Source organism: Rhinolophus ferrumequinum, chromosome 10 (genome assembly GCF_004115265.2).
Source record: "Rhinolophus ferrumequinum isolate MPI-CBG mRhiFer1 chromosome 10, mRhiFer1_v1.p, whole genome shotgun sequence".
Classification (NCBI taxonomy): Eukaryota; Metazoa; Chordata; class Mammalia; order Chiroptera; family Rhinolophidae; genus Rhinolophus; species Rhinolophus ferrumequinum.
Genome location: NC_046293.1, coordinates 58926384 through 58931443, shown reverse-complemented (window position 1 = coordinate 58931443; position 5060 = coordinate 58926384). Strand labels below are relative to the sequence as shown.

General features: G+C 34.8%; 1 pseudogene; it reads right to left on the bottom strand.

Moving 5' to 3' along the window:
* Nucleotides 1-2132: 2132 nt before the first annotated feature.
* Nucleotides 2133-2526, bottom strand: LOC117027977 (neudesin-like; annotated as a pseudogene).
* Between the last annotated feature and the right edge of the window lie 2534 nt (nucleotides 2527-5060).

Sequence of the window (5060 nt, the reverse complement as noted above, 5' to 3'; positions counted from 1 at the left end):
CTTTCTCTGGTTCTTTAAGATGTAATGATAGGTTGTTTATTTGGGATTTTTCTTGTTTCTTGAGATAGGCTTGTAATGACATAAATTTCCCTCATAATACTGCTTTTGCAGTATCCCAATAATTTTGATACGATGTATTTTCATTTTCATTTGTTTCTATGAATCTTGTGATCGCTTCTTTTATTTCTTCTTCGACCAAGTAATTCTTTAATAGCATGTTATTTAATCTCCACATATTTTTGGTTTTTCCCTGCTTTCATTTTGCAGTTCATCTCCAATCAAAGCACTGTGGTCAGAGAATACGCTTGGCATAATTTCAATCTTCTTAAATTTGCTGAGGTTAGTTTTGTGTCCCAACGTATGGTCTACCCTTGAGAATGTTCCATGTAAACTAGAAAAGAATATATAGTCTGGTGTTCTAGGAGGAAAGGTCCTGTAAATAGCAATTATGTCCATTTGGTCTAATGTGTCACTTAAGGCTGATATTTTATTATTGATTTTCTGCTTAATCTATTCCTAGCTATCAATGGCATATTTAGCTCCCGTACTGTAATTGTGTTTTTGTCACTCTCTCCCTCTAGTTCTGTTTGTAGTTGCTTTATATATTTTGGTGCTTTCTGAATGGGAGAATATATATTGACAAGTTTTATGTCTACTTGCTGTATTGTCCCCTTTGGCATTATGAAATATCCATCTTTGTCTCTCATTACATTTTTAATCCCGAAGTCTGTTTCATCAATGTAAGTATGGCTACACCCACTTTTCTCTGGATATTGTTTGCTTGGAGTATCATTTTCCACCCTTTCACTTTGAGCCTATATATGTCCTGGCAGCTGAGATGTGTCTTTTGAAGTCAGCACATGGTTGTCTATTCAATCCTTTGCACATTTTTAAATTGCACTGCTTGTCATTTTGTTATTGACTTGTAAGTGTTCTTCATATAGGATACTTGACCTGTCAGATATATTATTTGCAAATATTTTCTCCCATTCTGTAGATTGTAGTGTCCTTTGATGCACATACGTTTTTAAGTTTGATGAAATGCAATGTACTCTATTTATTTATTTATTTATTTTTGCTCATGCTTTTTAGAATTGGCAAATCCACGATTTTATAAACCTCTATTCAACTTAAAATTGCCATAGTGGATTTTCATCCCCATTTCTTTTTCTTTTTGTACAAAATAGTGTGGCTGATTTAACAAGCTCTGTAATCCATAACATCTATATGTGTATCTATGTCTATGACTGTATTGATACAATCTTTCTTGAAGGAAGCAGTTATGATATAAAATCCTAAATTTACTGCCAACCAAAGACTTAAAAATGTATATATTTAATTATTCAGTATGTTAAAGTTATAATTCCCATTCCCTGTAATCCAGAAATGTCACTTTTAGAGACTCTGATAAGAACATAAAACTTTCAGTCTATAAAGACATCTGATGACATTTATTAAAACAATCTTCGCAATAGGAAAAAGAAAAAAAATGGAGACTGCATGAGTGGTGGATATAGTAGAATAAAGTACATTAAAAAATAAGAAGTGTATTTTCCAAAGAGAATTAATAGAACTATATGTATTGAAATGGAACTACATATATCAAGAATTATTGACAAGTTAAGAAAAAATAACTTGAGCAACTATTCTCAGAAGTTGTAAATGTAAAAATCTTCCTATGTCAAAAATCTTCCATGTCAAACATGACAAAATTTTGGGTAAGGCATAAAAACCTATTTTAAAAAATAATTTAATTGAGATAACATAGCAAAGCTCCCTGGGAGTTTAATTCCCTGGTTTTAAAACAAAGAGTGATGTAAAAATCAAAGAAGTTAAGAAAGAGCTGGTGTCCACAAGGATGTGACAGTCTTAGTAAAGAAGAAACTGGGATTTTAGATACTGTAGATATTGTGAGAGGCATCAGACACTAAAAATAGCAAGATTAGGTTTCTAAGAACCTCAGATAATGTAATTATTAAACAGAATTTACAACTACTTTTTTCCAGGTTAAAATATCTGCATTATTTAGATCTAGGTGACCAGAGACCCAAGCAACCTATTGTGCAGGAGACTTCGCACCTGAGTGTCTCCCTGCCTCAACCTCCCAAGAACCTCCTCCTGCAGATGGGACATCAGAACTCATCCATTATGTCAAAATGGGGCTGGTCTTCAGGCTTGAAGTCCAGGTTGGGGATTCTGTTCTCACTGAGAATTCTCCAGGCCATATAGCCAACAACGGGGATAATTGCTTTATACATGTTGGGAAAGACATCACCCAGGGATTTCAGATCCTTGGCTGCGAGGCCGGTAGTGCCATGGGTGAGGTCTGCAGGATCCAGGGACATCTTGGCCAGCCCCTGGTGGAGTTCTTACAAGTCAAAGCATTATAGGGCCTCCTCATCCATAAAACTCTTTTGCAGAAGTGACATCAAACACTGCTCCCTTTACTGCCATGTAGATGGGCCCATCTTCCTCCTTCCAGCCAAAGCGGACCAGCTCCTCCTCAGTGAAGAGCCGCATCAGGGGACCCCTACCTGGCAGGGTGTGGTGCCTGCCAGGCCTGGACTGTGGACCAGTGGCCATGGGCACCATCTTAGTGCTGGGCCCACCTTACTGAACGTGTGGAGCAGGGCCAAGGGCAGCTGGACAGTGAGCCCCTAAAGCCTATCTGCAGCCTGGAACCCCATTCCCTAAAACAACTATGTTAAAGTACTTAAAGTCTTGAAGAAAATTAAGGTCCTATGCTCTTTCAATTACACCACACTGTCTTCCATTCATATAGAATTTGTCCTATTCCCGTCCAACTTATCACTGAAAAAAATGTAACAGTTAGCAAATTGTTGTTATCAGAAGAGAAAGGTTAAAAAATATTCAGCAGAACAAAAACTGAGTTTCCCACCAAGTGATAAATAACTGAAGATTTACCTCAGGAAGAGAACATTAGAATCCAGGATGGAGTATGATACAAGAGGAAATGTTGGGATGAAAGATACATGAATAAGTCAGTCAGTCCAGTCCGTAAGTAAAATATATAATACGTTAGCTGGTGATGAGTATAATGGAGGAAAATACGGACAGGAAGATATCAAAAGGATATTTTGCAACTTTTTTTTAAATTAAAATTTATTGGGGTGACAATGGTTAGTAAAATTACATAGGTTTCAAGTGTACAATTCTACAATATATCATCTATTTATCACATTGTGTGTTCACTACCCAGAGTCAGGGGGTGGAAGATGAGGGTAAATGGGGTCAAATATATGGTATTTTGCAATTTTAAATAAAATGAACAGATAAAGTCTCACTCTGGAGGTAACATTTAAGACAAAAATTAATAAGGAATGAAGAAATGATGTGGATAATTTAGGAAAAAGCATTCCAAAAAGGGAAGGTTGGGCAGAAAGGGAGGAGGACCTAAAACAGGGGTATCTGGTATGTCCTTGATATGCCAGAAAGCCAGAGGGTCTGAGTGAATTGAGAGAAGAATATTGGGAAATGAGGTGAGGGAATGAAAAGCACATCAGATCTTATAGGAAATTACAGACCAAACAAAGTAAAGTTTCACTTTTTATTAAGACTAGAATGGAGAGAGGTTTTAACCGTGAATGACATTATTCACCTTTGAGAACATACTACAGAGGGCAAGGACTGAAGAAGGAGACCAGTTAAAGAAATCTCTCATATTCCAGGCGGGAAATAATGGTGGATGGGAATCAGGTGGTGACAGTGATAGAGGTGAAAAGAGGTTTAATACATATTGTACATAGTTTTTCAGTGGTGATGACAGTCTTTGTTGAGGTATAAGGTATGAAAGATGATTCCAAGAGTTGGGCCTTGGCAAACAGAAAAGAAAAGATGGTACTTACACTAACTCAGATGGAAAAACCTGAAGAAACAGCAGTTTGGGGAATAAATATCAGAAGTTCATTTGTGGGTATTTTAGTATTGAGATATCTTTAGACATTCAAGTAGAGATTTTCAGCAGGCAAAATGATAATTAGACAAATCACCGAAGAGGAAGCTCAATTAAAATATCAATGACATAGTATTTCCACTCTAGAGAATTGCAGCAAACAAACCGGCAATTCTATGCATTATTAAGAATGTGAAAGAAAGGGGGATATTATTTTTACTTATTTGGAATATAACTTGTAAAATGCTTTGAGTAGAAATTCAGCAGAATCCAGAAAGCTGCAGAAACATGTTCTTTGTGATCAAAGATTCTACTCATTTGGCTGAAATATTTTGTAATAATGTGAAAATTAAACAGGGACTATCTTGGAAAGGGACAAGTTTTAAGATATGAACATAATCAAACTTCTCTTATTATATAGAATTTGTTGATACTTTTTTTTATAAAAAGTAAAAATCTATTTTCAAGTATATTTATTTGAACAAAGAAATGTTTGAGAACATACACCTGAAATATTCCTTTATGGTTAGTTCAAAATGGTAGAATTATGAACTTGGAGATAGTAAGACTTTGAAATTTTATCTGTCATTCTATGGAAAAGTTGTTAATCAATAGGAACATTTTGGTTCAAAAGATATATTTTAAAATATTGTATTTGCAACATAATTGCTTTTAAATATTTTAATTTTTACATTATTTTCTCTCCTTGAACCAAGCACTGAAATAGATCACAAAGATTATGCAATATTGGTTGTAAATCTACTAAGTTTATTTCATGTGACTAGCCAACTTCACTTCCAAAAATATGTTATTTACTAGAAGCTGGATAGATTATTATTTATTCAACATGTTTAGGTTCAATAAATGATGATTATATTTTTAAAGATCTATCAAGGGTTTTCTTTTTTCCCAATGAAATCAAATTTAGATTTTACTGAATAACGCTTACTGAGCACCTAGGTCCTAAGGGGTGGTTTTGAAAAGTATCCTTTCGATTTCTTGACTTATCAGAACTAAATTAGTTATAAGAAGACAAATTCAACGATATTATATATTCAAATTTAAAAAGGAAGCAGTTTTCTTTCTCTTTCACTTTACCAAGATACAGTAAAGCATTCCACAGGAAGAGCCCGTAGAGATTCACTGT